This window comes from Triticum urartu, chromosome 1A, assembly GCF_056163025.1.
Source record: "Triticum urartu cultivar PI428250 chromosome 1A, HENAU_Tu73, whole genome shotgun sequence".
Classification (NCBI taxonomy): domain Eukaryota; kingdom Viridiplantae; phylum Streptophyta; class Magnoliopsida; order Poales; family Poaceae; genus Triticum; species Triticum urartu.
In genome coordinates, this window is record NC_141873.1 from 346,828,125 (window position 1) to 346,843,172 (window position 15,048).

At 40.7% G+C, this 15,048-nt stretch overlaps 2 non-coding genes across 2 annotated transcripts; one reads left to right on the top strand and one right to left on the bottom strand.

Moving 5' to 3' along the window:
• Positions 1-3,602: 3,602 nt before the first annotated feature.
• TRNAN-AUU (transfer RNA asparagine (anticodon AUU)) lies at positions 3,603-3,674 on the top strand. Its single transcript has one exon. It is a non-coding gene; the product is annotated as a tRNA-Asn (tRNA).
• A 625-nt stretch (positions 3,675-4,299) lies between these two features.
• On the bottom strand, positions 4,300-4,373 carry TRNAD-GUC (transfer RNA aspartic acid (anticodon GUC)). The gene has a single exon. It is a non-coding gene; the product is annotated as a tRNA-Asp (tRNA).
• Between the last annotated feature and the right edge of the window lie 10,675 nt (positions 4,374-15,048).

Sequence of the window (15,048 nt, forward strand, 5' to 3'; positions counted from 1 at the left end):
CAGGTATAACTGATCAGGGTTGTTCTGAAAGCAAGTCAATTGGTGCTTTGGAAAGTGAGTGCCAGAGGCTAGTCACTGCTTGGTTTACAGAAGGGAAGGAAGAAAGAGATACCGAAGCAGATTCAGTATAGAAAAGAAGAAATTGATACCATTCATTCCAGTTTATTTGATACCCACTTAAAGTTTCTATCAAACCATGTCTTTTTCTTCGAACGTCAATCTCGTAGGAATTTCGATTGGAATTGTGGTATTGAAGGGCGAAGCCTTTACTCTTTGACTTGTTTCTTTGAATATAACATAATATTGACTGCACACTTCGAAAGATGATGGTGTATTCCAAGGATCAGTCCGTTTTTTATTGAATTCGCTAATAGATCTGGATGATTCAAAGAATGATTCTTCCCTGGGTATTTCCCCGGTACCATTATTTAAATTGGAGCTTTTCAATTCCATTTTTGAGATTGAGGTGAGGGTTTAAGACCGCTCGTAACGATTTTTTTCTTTTATGGCTGGGTGGGCAAGAAAAGGATTTGACTCTTGAAGATATCAACTCATACGCCTGCTCCATACATTCAAAAACATTTTTGGTACTTTCTATGAGAATGGATAAATAGAAATGGGTACATTCCTCTTTCTCTTTCTGGCCAAACTACCCATAAAAAAGAAGAGAGAGAGCTGTAAGAGCGGTAAAAGCAAGCTCGGTGGCCGGGTTTCACTACAGGTTGATATATCCTTTTGAAAGAAAAGTAAATTTGCTATGATATAAGGTACCAATTCATCATGGTATAAAACCACATCTACAGTGGGAGTCCCTATCTACTTTCGATTCCCTTCTTACTGGCTTTGCCAATACATCATACTGATTTGACGCTTCCTTACGCTTTCTTTCAAGCATTGCTTCCAGGACAACGGAGTGTATTCCAAGATAAAGAACCAGAACTGAGGTTGACACTACTGAAAGATAAAAGAATGGTGGATAGATGGATTCGCACCATCCCAAAACCAAAATACAGACAGACCAAAAAAATACGCAAATAAATACTCCACCACCAGCCTACCTACTAGCATGTATTAAGCGAATAGCTTGTATGGTAGTTGTTAAAGAAAAGATGTATGTAGTCCCAGAAGAGAAGCAATTGTCGTACGACCTGTAAGCGTCACTTTTGACTTCCTTGCCATTTGTGAATTGAGTCAATCGAGTTACGTTTGAAAAATGAATAGAATTCTGGAGTGGACCAAATATCCATGGCAGAACCCCACACTGGCTAGGAACTGGGCTGCACTAAGCCCGGCACTTTTTTGGGCTTCTTCATGAATCTAGTTTTCAGGTAAGGTCAGATCATCTTATTGAATAGATATCTGAAAGAAAGCAAAGGAATGAATCGTTTTTCCAATTACCTTCTCTCGAAAACCATAGATCTTCTGGTTACCATTGACTATCCGGCACTTTCGTTTGTAGAGCGAAGCAAGAAATTGCATGGAAGGGCTTTTATGCTAATATCAGCCTTGTTTGGAACAATAGATGCAATCCATTTCAGTGTATGTCACTGAGTTCACCATTGCAGTTGAGACGTCAGGCAATTGAGCGTTCCCTAGAGTTTGGTTCAATGGCTAAGGACACCCCGCCGCCTTCATAAGGGCACTAAGGCGGAGCACAGAAAAGCAAATTGGGCACCCATGTTTTACCAGTCCCGGATCTCAGGGCCGTTTTGCCAACCGCCGACATGAACAAAATCGAATTTCATTGCGGGAAATTCAGATTTCATGAGGGAGGAAAAGGGGGTGGAGAGTCGTACAATGCATTGGTGGGATGAAGGTGCTAGCTTGGCTGAGATAGGAAGTTTCGATGTGTATGTAGATTTGGTTCTAGTGCCCCCACCCTTTTCGAGATCTGTCAGGATTAGCAAGATGTTCTGGTGTAAACTATAGAGAAATGGAATGAATGAAATGTATCTAAGAAGAAAGGAAGCCATGCTCCATCCTGTTTCTAAAAAGAACATCACCTCCCTTTTTGGTTAGATACCGCTCCGTTAGGTACTAATGCTTCTACCTATCACCCGGAGGATGAGTTTGAGAGCTGTGTTTTTTTCCAACGTTAATAGCATTCCGCGAGAAAAGTCATCTACTGATGTTGTCAGCGGAGTCCCTCGTCCATCCATGTATGAATAGCGGTATCCCCCATTTTGGACAGTGATGAGGTAGTCGACGCAATTTTCATGTGTATTTGCGTTCGTCTTTGCTACTTTCCTTCTAGAAAAGAATGTCCGCGGAAGGGAATAGTCTACGTGGCCCGGGGTAGTCTTTCAATTCCTTTATCAGGTGGGAGAGTTTAGAACCAGTTAAGACAATAGCTGCTGCTTTAGTCACACTAGCTACATCAGTTGATCATGGATTTAGCATACCACCTCAGAATAGTCTACGTGGCCCCTTGTTTTTACTACAATTTGATATAGTGAATCCAGTAATGCAGACAGCCCTTTTTAAAGCGCTTTTAAAGCCCCTGACTCTCAAAAAGAGCTGGAGGTTTTGCCTCAACTCATTCCATGAATGTTGTTTCATTCCCCACGCGGCTGAATCCAACTCAGTCTTTATCCTGCCTTGGAGTTCTCTCTCATAACTGAAGCCAGGAGGTATTCGATTTATCGGATTTCGAGCTAGCTGCCCTTTTCTTGCTCCTCGCCATTAGCGCAGCCCTTTTCTTTTTCTTAGCTAGCATAGTTTTTCACCTTCAAAAGAAGGCGCCAGCGCTTTTGTAGTGACCCCTCTGGGGTCCCGGGTTGCTTTGGCGCGCCCCACCCCGTCAGTCCTGTGTTGTACTTGACTTGACTCTCCCCCGCTTGCTGCTTGCTGATGCAGTGTTCAAAAATGACACGAAGCTGGATATGAGTAGATGTTGTTGGTCGAAAACGTCTTTCATTCACAATGAAACAGAATGGTCTCGCTCGATGCGTCATTTTAGAATGTGTATTTTCATATTAAGAGTTCTTAAAAGTTCTCAACTCAAAGCCCAACCGTCAAAAGGATGCTACAATGTTTGAAATTATCAACTTAACATGCCCCCTTACTTCCTTTGTGACCTCCCACTACTTCATCTACCGAAATGATTAGGCAGATCTCGTTTTTTCTAGCATTAAACCTGCTCATGATCCTTTATAGAGCATGGAGCAGACAGAGAGATGAAAGGACCACCTTCTCCTGCTTGCTTGATCGGAATCTATTCACATTTAGAATAGCTGAAGTGCTACTTAACTTCACTTAGTAGTTGAAACTCGGAGAGACAGAGAGAGTCCTCTCTCATACTTGCCAATTCTAAGGCTGATCAGCAAGGGAATTGGCAGGAACCAACCTTAGTTTCCCCTCGATAGAGTGAGTCTACTTAGCGAACTGGTAGGACACGGAGATCGATTGATCAATATGCATATTGAGAGTTGATGGTTGACCGCCGCCCCCTTGTCCTACCCCGGCCGGGGAGGCAAAGGGGATTGCTATCGTCATCCTTTCTCCCGGTGTATGTGAAAGAGAAAAAGTGACGCACTTTTAGGATTTTCGGTCTGCGGTTGGTTGGGCCAAAGAACGAGAGTCAGCTTCCTTAAGTCCGTTCTTCCTCAGTAGCTCAGTGGTAGAGCGGTCGCCTATTAACTGATTGGTCGTAGGTTCGAATCCTACTTGGGGAGATTTGATTCATTCAGAATTTGAATTGATAGTTATAGCTTTTCTGACTAGCGACCCCTGTCCTTCTCCTTTTTTTCTAAAGACACAGCAGAATCGTCAAATGGGACATCAAAAGTGGGAAGTTGATTGTAGGATTTCTATTCCTCACTCTCGTATAGGTGAACTTGGTTCGTTCAATGAAAAGGGATAAGAAGGATCCACTGGGAATGAATGGGAAGACTGGGGTAGTATCTTCATTAGCCGGAAGGAATTAGCTTCCACTAGCGTAATTCGAAGAACGAACAAGAAAAGGCGTCTTTAGGTAGGAGGATGGATGGATGTGGTCCAATGGCTAAAGCTCTGCCAGCTTCTTGTAGACTGGCAGTCTCCAAGAGGAACCTTAACCCCCCGGGCCGGGTGGGATGGTATACTTTTTTTCCGCCACAAGTGGGAACTCAGTCCTTGGTAAGACACAAGGGGGGAAGGAAGATCTTCACTCATTCATTAAGTAAGTGCCTGTGGTGAGACCCACAACAAACGAAGGGGGTGGAGGGAGACCGAAGAAGGAACAATTGTCTTGAATGCTACGCTGGGATCAACAGCTTCCAGTGTTTTCAAAATGAGTCAGGCAGGAAGAGGAAGATCGGGCGGGGAAAACGGGGTTCGAACCCGCGACTTCTGGCGTGACAGACCAGCACTCTAACCAACTGAGCTATTTCCCCCTTTCGTAACTACTGTCGATTCAATAGTCACCTACCGGTTACCTTTGTAACTATACCAAAGTAGCTGTACAACAGAATGCCCTTCGCCTTTAGTACTTTTCTTTTTCTTTTGCGACAGTAGAAAGAAATGGCTCTGCTCGCTTAGAGAAGGGGCTCCGTGCTCTATCAGCTATCAGTTAGTTGGCGCTACACGCGACTTCAGTTGACAAAAGCGAACAAGATAGCGCTAGCGCCCGCGGAGAACTTTCGTTTGTTCGCCTTCTAAAAGGCCTACTGACCTGCCGGTGAAAAGCCGGTTACAAAACAAATAATAAGACGTAGTGAAAAAGTACCAAAACAACTGAAGGCTACATCCCACTACGTCTGGGTTCCCCCTTCCTATGAACCTTGAGTCAATACGTAGGGTCAACTATACCAAAGTGGAAGGGCAACTATCTAAGCTATTAGTGGGCTGGTTTGAACTATTGATTTACTGAATCGAGTGAAGCTGTGTTGCGTAACATATAGGTCGCCAAGGCCTAGAAGTACAAGTGGTCGCCCTAACGGTCACTCTCAAACTCACTACTTGAATGACGAAAGTCACTTAGCTTCTTTAATAGGGCTTGCCAAAGAACCCCTCCGGGGCCCCGGGAAGAGGAAGAAGGAGATAGAGCAAAGGTCTCCTCTTTCTGTCCGCTCTTCCCGGCATGTAGAGATCCGATTGGGCTTATAGTTTAATTTGTTAAAACGTACCGCTCATAACGGTGATATTGTAGGTTCGAGCCCTACTAAGCCCATCTAACCTGCTTAATCAATGACTCCGGTAGTCACCTGAACCACTCTCTCGGATAGCCCACAGCCTCTCTTCTGGATGCGAAAGAAGATTCGATCAACGTACAAGGTTTGCCTTCTTGTGAGAAGGAGGGTTCTGAATTGTGTTCTCAGTGCAAAGGGAGTCTTTGAGAAGGTTCCGTTTTTCTGAAGAGAGAGAAGATCAGTAGAGCAGTCTGGCAGCTGTTCGGGGGTCAGCTTTGGGATTTGCCTGATCGACCCCTACCAGTGTATTAATCTACAAAAATGAAGATTGACATTCGTCAATTTACTGGATGTATCCTCTTCTACTAACTTTACAAAATGGAAGGGAAAATGTGAAGACCAAAGATGTCAACTACTAAGCATAGTCAATTGCAAATCGACTGGTTGGTTTGCTTCTCTCCAAGTATGGGAGATTTTCCAATCTTCGAAAGACGCTCGTACTTTCTTGATCTTATGAAGAAGGGGCTTTCCTTAGCTGCGGACTTTGGGATCTTGAGAGTAGACCATGTCTTACGTTAGGGAATCCGAATCAATCCAAATCCTCTAACACTCCTTTTCAGCTGCTATTTGAATACATGTTCAGATGCAAAAGAGCTCGACGTCGAGTATGGTCTTGTTCTTAACTGCTTGAGAGAACGCATATATCCCCTTTTTATTGCTAAACCTCCACAAGCCTTCCCATGCTCGCTAATTGAACCGTCCGTCTTCATCTTAATCCATTCGTTTCCCGGTGGTCAACACACAATAGAATATGTTTGTTTTTGATCGGATTGAGACAAAAGTACCATTTTTTAGGATGTTTGCCGATTCTTCCTCTTCTTTCTCTCATAAAACTGGAGATACTAGCTTCTAATCTGCATATTTTTGCAAATCCTTTTCCATTTGGATTTTTGAAAACATTAACTTACCTCTAGAATTCCACTATATATAACGTTGACGTTCCGCCAAAATGTGCCAGAGCGAGTGAAAGGCAAGCCTACCCATGGTGTTAACTTGCCATCCCCAACAAATCTGCTAGCAGCCCATTCGAGTTCCGCTTGGAAACAAGAAGCTCTTCTTTATTTGCGTTTTTTTGCCCAAGATAAGCCCATTTTCCTGAGCCAAGCCTATTATAAGAGTTCAACTGCCATATTCGGATGGAGTCCAAATGCTTGCATCTTGGGCTAAGGAATGACCCAATTCCTTAGCTTCCATGCATTAATCATATCCGGGGATGTGGGAATAGGGAGATGCCATCCATCTACACGACACGATAGCTTAAGCAAAGAATAGAGAGAGCTAAGCTAGAATACAAACAAAAAAGATATTCCACTAGCGTAGGCCTACCATAGAAAAGTCTAAAAAAACCTTTTCTTTGTCTGTCAGCGGGAGAGAAAGCAAGCTTACGGTGCTTTGGATGTTAATGTTTTTGTAGGATACTAAACACCTATATATATACATTGTTTTATACTCCTCTGTACAAGCGTATAAGAGCTATTATGGTCGATAAAAGGAAGTTTATGAATAAGTAAGTCTTTCTTTTTTGAATAGCCGGCGGGAGAACTTACTTTTCCGGCTATCGTATGAACAATGTCGTCCGCTTTTCTTTTTTGAGTTTCCATGGATCTCTCCGACGAAGTAGCGGAAGCATGAAATGCTATTCACGAATGAGCAAGGTTGTCAGAATCGCGATTTTGAATCGGATCAGAGCTTTAATGGTAGGATCGCAAATCGTAGAATCTCCACTATCAGGATCGTAGAAACATAGATTCTAAGAACTAAAATCGTAGAATCATAGGGGTTAGTTTGGATCGTAAAGTCGTAGAATCGTATAACAGAATCGCGATTCTGACAACCTTGCGAATGAGCATTGCTATCTGATTCCTACAAAAGAGATAGAGGAAGCTCACTTTTGTCAAATGGGGCTAGAAAGCATAGAACCCCGTCTTAAATCAACCGGTGAATCCAGAATCAAAGTGAGGAGAACAGGATATGTTATGAGAAGAGTGACGTGGGAATAGATTGCATTTCAAAAAGAATCTATACACTCAATAAGCCAGAACGGGAAGATTCAACTGCAAAAAGAACTGGTACGGTGTGAGAAGAGGCCTATTCTCAATAATGAACAAGATGGTGCAGCTCTAGTTAATGGAGGCAGAGGACGTGGACGCGACAGGAATAGATCTAGGGGGAGGACGCGAATAAAAAGGCTATGAGGATCATAAAAATTGAGGTGGAGGGAGATTGTATAACTAAGGATCGAGTAGAGGAAGACGTCAGTCTTTCAGTTGTAGATGATCATTACCGAAAAAGATGTACATTCGAATGAAAAAAGAGGGCCTGTCCGAGAGGAAATAAAGAATATTCATTTGCGGATTCTTCCGAACAAGCAACGGATTGAGCAACTAGCGTGAAAGCCGTTGCGCGTTAGCGCATCCGTTTTCTTGCTCGGGAACGAGGGGACTAAAAAAATTGTCAAAAGCCATCTTTCTCTTTAACTAACTAAGTATTCTTAAAAATATGTATGTCTATGAGGTATTTTGACTTAATGGGAAGTAGGCATCTCATTCATAGGCAAGAGCAGGCCAGCCTGAAGGCATGAACTGAAGGCAGGCAAGAAGGCATTAAATGGCTTTTAAGGATTCGGTGTAAAGATGCGGAGTACAATATCTTTCTTTCTATAAAAATATATGGAATCCGCGATCCTATCCTATTTTTGAAGTCATTTTTTCATTCGAAATTATTTTCTTTCGCAAGAGCACTCAAACATAGATTGAAGATCTTCAATTCTTCGGTCGGCAACCGCAGTCAGTAATAGCAAGCAGCGTCCCATACTACTTTTCCTTTGAATGTTCATTCTGGAATTGAATGTCACAAACAAGACTCATACTTCAGAAAAAAAAAACTGCTTGAATCAGGAGCTGTAATCCGCAGCTTTAGAGATAGGGGCGGCAGTCACAGCATTGGCAGCAGTGAGCAGAGGTCAAGAAGAAGAAGCGGTAAGAGCAGTTAGAGAGCAAGCAGCGGCTCATCAAACCTTTCTGTTTCGGTTACAGCTCAAGCGGTTTGTTTTCAAGTAAGGTACTCAAGCAAGCTTTCCTCCTGAAGACAGAGTTTCGGGTGAGCTAGCAAAGAAAGTCAGCAGTTAACCGGAAATTTAGGTCAAATTAGCATTTCGTAAGTTTTAGTAAGGCCAGTTATGGGAAGCAGGCCATGGAGAAAGAGAGGAATCAATCGTCCAACGCTATGTTAACAAATACGTGAACGGTTTGATTATTCCATACACTTGAACGCGTTCCTTATCAATAGGTTTCGGAGAGACAAGCAATGATTGCTTGACGATCTTCACTGCATGAGACTAGACTTGACTCAAGCTTCATACGAAAGCATTTACTGAACTAAAGCCGTTGAGCCAAGTCAAGCGAAAGACTTATTCGAAGAAAGCTTTAAGAGAGTTTGTTGTCCCATGCCTTTCTGATGGTGAACCTCCTACTGCTTCTTCCAATTCTGAAACTGGGATTGGCCTGTTGACTTTTCCCTTCCTTTAGACAAAGAGCCCCCAGTTTCGCCAAAAGACCTCTGCGTGTTGTCATTCAACTCCACACAAGCCTGTCGAGTCTTGTTGATCTTGCTGTAAAAAACAGAAACTTTAGCGCTCACGAGAATTGGTGCCATTTTTATTTGGAGAGTGCTATTTAGTTAATTCTTCTTGCAGATGATTAATAGATAAATTCCTCACGTCCAGAAATTTATTTTAGAATTTTTGGGGTTCCAAAAGTTTGCGTTAGTTACAGATTACTACAAACTGTTCTGTTTTTGACAGATTCTGTTTTTCATGTGTTGTTTACTTATTTTGATGAATCTATGGCTAGTAGAAGAGTTTATAAACCATAGAGAAGTTGGAATACAGTAGGTTGAACACCAATATAAATCAAGAATGAGTTCATTACAGTAACTTGAAGTGGTGTTTTGTTTTCTTTCACTAATGGAGCTCATGAGATTTTCTATTTAAGTTTTGTGTTGTGAAGTTTTCAAGTTTTGGGTGAAGATTCGATGGACTACGGAATAAGGAGTGGCAAGAGCCTAAGCTTGGGGATTCCCAAGGAACCCCAAGGTAATATTCAAGGACAACCAAAAGCCTAAGCTTGGGGATGCCCTGGATGGCATCCCCTCTTTCGTCTTCATTCATCGGTAACTTTACTTGGAGCTATATTTTTATTTACCACATGATATGTGTTTTGCTTGGAGCGTCATTTTATTTTATTTAGTTTTGCTTGCTGCTTGAATAAAATACCAAGATCTGAAATTCTTAAATGTTAGAGAGTCTTCATATAATTTCATAATTATTCGACTACTCATTGATCTTCACTTATATCTTTTGGAGTAGTTTGCCATTTGCTCTAGTGCTTCACTTATATCTTTTTAGAGCACGGTGGTGGTTTTATTTTGAAGAAATAGATGAACTCTCATGCTTCACTTATATCATTTTGAGAGTCTCTAAACAGCATGGTAATTTGCTTTGGTTATGAATTTAGTCCTAATATGATGGGCATCCAAGAGGGATATAATAAAAACTTTCATATAAAGTGCATTGAATATTATGAGAAGTTTGATTCCTTATGATTGTTTTGAGATATGAAGATGGTGATATTAGAGTCATGCTAGTTGAGTAGTTGTGAATTTGAGAAATACTTGTGTTGAAGTTTGTGATTCCCGTAGCATGCACGTATGGTGAACCGTTATGTGACGAAGTCGGAGCATGATTTGTTTATTGATTGTCCTCCTTATGGGTGGCGGTCGGGGACGAGCGATGGTCTTTTCCTACCAATCTATCCCCCTAGGAGCATGCACGTAGTACTTTGTTTCGATAACTAATAGATTTTTGCAATAAGTATGTGAATTCTTTATGACTAATGTTGAGTCCATGGATTATACACACTCTCACCCTTCCACCATTGCTAGCCTCTCTAGTACCATGCAACTTTCACCGGTACCTTAAACCCACCATATACCTTCCACAAAACAGCCACCATACCTACCTATTATGGCGTTTCCATAGCCATTCCGAGATATATTGCCATGCAACTTTCCACCATTCTGTTATTATGACATGCTCCATCATTGTCATATTGCTATACATGATCATGTAGTTGACATTGTATTTGTGGCAAAGCCACCGTTCATAATTCTTCCATACATGTCACTCATGAGTCATTGCACATCCCGGTACACCGCCGGAGGCATTCATATAGAGTCCTATCTTGTTCTAAGTATCGAGTTGTAATTCTTGAGTTGTAAGAAAATAAAAGTGTGATGATCATCATTATTAGAGCATTGTCCCAGTGAGGAAAGGATGATGGAGACTATGATTCCCCCACAAGTCGGGATGAGACTCCGGACGAAAAAAAATAAAATAAAATAAAAGAGGCCATAAAAAAGAGAAAGGCCCAAATAAAAAAATGAGAGAAAAAGAGAGAAGGGACAATGCTACTATCCTTTTACCACACTTGTGCTTCAAAGTAGCACCATGATCTTCATGATAGAGACTCTCCTATGTTGTCACTTTCATATACTAGTGGGAATCTTTCATTATAGAACTTGGCTTGTATATTCCAATGATGGGATTCCTCAAAATGCCCTAGGTCTTCGTGAGCAAGCGAGTTGGATGCACACCCACTAGTTTCTTTTGTGAGCTTTCATACATTTATAGCTCTAGTGCATCCGTTGCATGGCAATCCCTACTCACTCACATTGATATCTATTGATGGGCATCTCCATAGCCCGTTGATATGCCTAGTTGATGTGAGACTATCTTCTCTTTTTTGTCTCCTCCACAACCACCATTCTATTCCACCATAGTGCTATATCCATGGCTCGCGCTCACATATTGCGTGAAGATTGAAAAAGTTTGAGAACACCAAAAGTATGAAACAATTGTTTGGCTTGTCATCGGGGTTGAGCATGATTTAAATATTTTGTGTGGTGAAGATGGAGCATAGCCAGACTATATGATTTTGTAGGGATAGCTTTCTTTGGCCATGTTATTTTGAGAAGACATGATTACTTTATTAGTATGCTTGAAGTATTATTATTTTTATGTCAATATTAAACTTTTGTCTTGAATCTTATGGATCTGAATATTCTTGCCACAATAAAGAAGAATTACTTAGAGAAATATGTTAGGTAGCATTCCACATCAAAAATTCTATTTTTATCATTTACCTACTCGAGGACAAGCAGGAATTAAGCTTGGGCATGCTGATACGTCTCCAACATATCTATAATTTTTTATTGTTCCATGCTATTACATTATCAACCTTGGATGTTTTATATGCATTTATATGCCATTTTATATGATTTTTGGGACTAACCTATTAACCTAGAGCCCAGTGCCAGTTTCTGTTTTTCCTTGTTTTAGGGTTTCAAAGAAAAGGAATATCAAACGAAGTCCAAACGGAATGAAACCTTCGGAAAAGTTATTTTTGGAAAGGAAGCAATACAGGAGACTTGGAGTGCACGTCAGGGGATCAACGAGGAAGCCACGAGGCAGGGGACGCGCCCACCCCCTGGGCGCGCCCTCCACCCTCGTGGGCCCCTCGTGGCTCCCCTGATGTATTTCTTCCGCCTATATATATCCATATACCCTAAAACTATCGGGGAACACAATAGATCGGGAGTTCCGCCGCCAGAAGCCTCCGTAGCCACCGAAAACCAATCTAGACCCGTTTCGGCACCCTGCCGGAGGGGGAATCTCTCTCCGGTGGCCATCTTCATCATCCCGGTGCTCTCCATGATGAGGAGGGAGTAGTTCTCCCTCGGGGCTGAGGGTATGTACCAGTAGCTGTGTGTTTGATCTCTCTCTCTCTCGTGTTCTTGAGGTGGTACGATCTTGATGTATCGCGAGCTTTGCTATTATAGTTGGATCTTATGTTTCTCCTCCCCGTCTACTCTCTTGTAATGGATTGAGTTTCCCCTTTGAAGTTATCTTATCGAATTGAGTCTTTAAAGATTTGAGAACACTTGATGTATGTCTTGCCGTGCGTATCTGTGGTGACCATGGGATATCACGTGATTCACTTGATGTATGTTTTGGTGATCAACTTGCGGGTTCCGCCCATGAACCTATGCATAGGGGTTGGCACACGTTTTCGTCTTGATTCTCCGGTAGAATCTTTGGGGCACTCTTTGAAGTACATTGTGTTGGTTTGAATAGATGAATCTGAGATTGTGTGATGCATATCGTATAATCATACCCACGGATACTTGAGGTGACATTGGAGTATCTAGGTGACATTAGGGTTTTGGTTGATTTGTGTCTTAAGGTGTTATTCTAGTACGAACTCTAGGGCTGTTTGTGACACTTATAGGAATAGCCCAACGGATTGATTGGAAAGAATAACTTTGAGGTGGTTTCGTACCCTACCATAATCTCTTTGTTTGTTCTCCGCTATTAGTGACTTTGGAGTGACTCTTTGTTGCATGTTGAGGGATAGTTATATGATCCAATTATGTTATTATTGTTGAGAGAACTTGCACTAGTGAAAGTATGAACCCTAGCCCTTGTTTCCTAGCATTGCAATACCGTTTATGCTCACTTTTATCATTAGTTACCTTGCTGTTTTTATAATTTCAGATTAAAAAAACCTTTATCTACTATCCATATTGCACTTGTATCACCATCTCTTCGCTGAACTAGTGCACCTATACAATTTACCATTGTATTGGGTGTGTTGGGGACACAAGAGACTCTTTGTTATTTGGTTGCAGGGTTGCTTGAGAGAGACCATCTTCATCCTACGCCTCCTACGAATTGATAAACCTTAGGCCATCCACTTGAGGGAAATTTGCTACTGTCCTACAAACCTCTGCACTTGGAGGCCCAACAACATCTACAAGAAGAAGGTTGTGTAGTAGACATCAGATCAATAATTTCTATAAAATAAAACTACCACCGTGCTCTAAAAAATACAAGTGAAGTACTAGAGCAAAATTATCTAGCTCAAAAGATATAAGTGAAGCACATAGAGTATTCTAATAAATTCCAATGCAAGTGTGTCTCTCCCAAAAGGTGTGTACAGAAAGTATGATTGTGGTAAACTATAAACAAAGACTCAAATCATACAAGACGCTCCAAGCAAAACACATATCATATGGTGAATAAAAATATAGCCTCAAGTAAAGTTACCGATAGAAGAAGACGAAAGAGGGGATACCTTCCGGGGCATCCCCAAGCTTAGGATTTTGGTTGTCCTTGAATTTTACCTTGGGTTGCCTTGGGCATCCCCAAGCTTAGGCTCTTACCACTACTTATTCCATAATCCATCAAATCTTTACCCAAAACTTAAACAGAAAATCTCATGAGCTCCGTTAGTATAAGAAGACAAACCACCACTTAAGGTACTTTAATGAACTCATTATTTATTTATATTGGTGTTAAACCTACTGTATTCAAACTTCTCTATGGTTCATACCCTCCGATACTAGGCATAGGTTCATCAAAATAAGCAAACAACACACGGAAAACAGAATCTGTCAAAAACAGAACAGTCTGTAGTAATCTGTAGGTTTCGAATACTTCTGTAACCCCAAAAATTCTAAAATAAATGCTGGACGTGAGTAATTTATCTATTAATCATCTTCAAAAAGAATCAACCTAATTGCACTCTCCAGTAAAAAATGGCAGCAAATCTTGTGAGCGCTAAAGTTTCTGTTTTTACAGCAGGATCGCTAAAACTCCCCCCCAAGTCTTCCCAAAGGTTCTACTTGGCACAAACACTAATTAAAAGCATAAAACCACATCTAAACATAGGATATATGAATTATTTATTACTAAACAGAACCAAAAATCAAGAAACATAAATAAAATTGGGTTGCCTCCCAACAAGCGCTATCGTTTAAAGCGTTATAGCTAGGCATAAGATTTCAGCGATGCTCACATGAAAGACAAGAATTGAAGCACAAGGAGAGCATCATAAAAAACGTGACAAACACATATAAGTCTAACATACTTCCTATGAATAGGCATCTTATAAGCAAACAAATTATCAAGTCAAGCAAAAACTAGCATATGCAAGGAAGCGGAAAGAAACAATAGCAATCTCAACATAACGAGAGGTAATTTAGTAACATGAACATTTCTACCACCATATTTTCCTCTCTCATAATAATTACATGTAGGATCATAATAAAATTCAACAATATAGCTATCACAAAACATATTCTTAACATGATCCACATGTATGCAAAGTTGACACTCTTAGTGGGATTAACATTAACTAAAGTCATGACCTCTCGAAACCCACTTTTATCAAAAACTTCATAAGATTGAACATTCTCCAAATATGTGGGATCTAAAGTTTACACTCTTCCAAACACACTTTCAATATTATTGCAAACATTATAATCAATCCCATATTCATCATGGGGCTTAAATAAATTTTCAAGATCATAAGAAGAATCACCCCAATCATGATCATTGCAACAAGTAGTGGACATAGCAAAACGAGCTTCCCCAAGCTTAGGGTTTTGCATATTATTAGCACAATTTAAATAAATGGAATTTATAATAAAATCATTGCAATCATGCTTTTCATCGAAGGAACTATCAAGTATGGGTGCAATAGCAACGATCTCATGTTTAACGTAAGGAACTATAGCAAATTCATCTTCATAAATATTGGCATCATGGCCACAAGAATAGCAAGCATCACGTTTATCAAGGGATATTTCAATCAAATCAATGGAATCATAATTATCTATAGATTCATGCATATCATTATTTTCTTCCGAAGCAACGGTCATTCTTTCAATAAATTCTTTGACATAGACATTATGAGAATAGTTTTCATAGCAATATTTAAGTATGTCAAAATTTTCAGATTCATAGAGAGTAATATCATAC